We start from the raw sequence: 331 nt of genomic DNA, 5'->3' as shown, positions 1-331 counted from the left end.
TGAGGAGGGGAGGAGACAAGAAGTAGGAATAAGTTGCATAAAAGGAAAAGAGGAGAGGGAGAGGAGAGGGAGAGGAGAGGGAGAGGAGAGGGAGAGGAGAGAAAAAGGTTTATGTCTCGTTCTCTCAGTGCCCACCAATCTCCTCCTCCATGGCTGGGGTTAGTCAATGCAAGAACTCCCAGCAAACCCTGCCCAGCATCCTCCTGTCCCTAAAGCGCCTTCCCCACACCTCCAAGGCCAGCCACCCTCTTCATCCTCCTCCTCCTCTTGGCAGCTTCCCCTCTACCCTTAAAGCTGTGGGTTCACCCACACTTGCTCTCCCCCCTCCACT

General features: G+C 55.3%; 1 protein-coding gene across 1 annotated transcript in view; it reads right to left on the bottom strand.

Annotated features, from left to right (window-relative positions):
• Positions 1 to 331, bottom strand: part of GRIP2 (glutamate receptor interacting protein 2) — a 119,255-nt gene that overhangs the window by 34,936 nt on the left and 83,988 nt on the right. The window lies entirely within an intron of this gene.

The sequence above is a fragment of the Egretta garzetta genome, unplaced genomic scaffold, assembly GCF_000687185.1.
Source record: "Egretta garzetta isolate BGI_Z169 unplaced genomic scaffold, ASM68718v1 scaffold215, whole genome shotgun sequence".
Classification (NCBI taxonomy): domain Eukaryota; kingdom Metazoa; phylum Chordata; class Aves; order Pelecaniformes; family Ardeidae; genus Egretta; species Egretta garzetta.
This window is presented reverse-complemented; position numbering and strand designations above follow the sequence as displayed.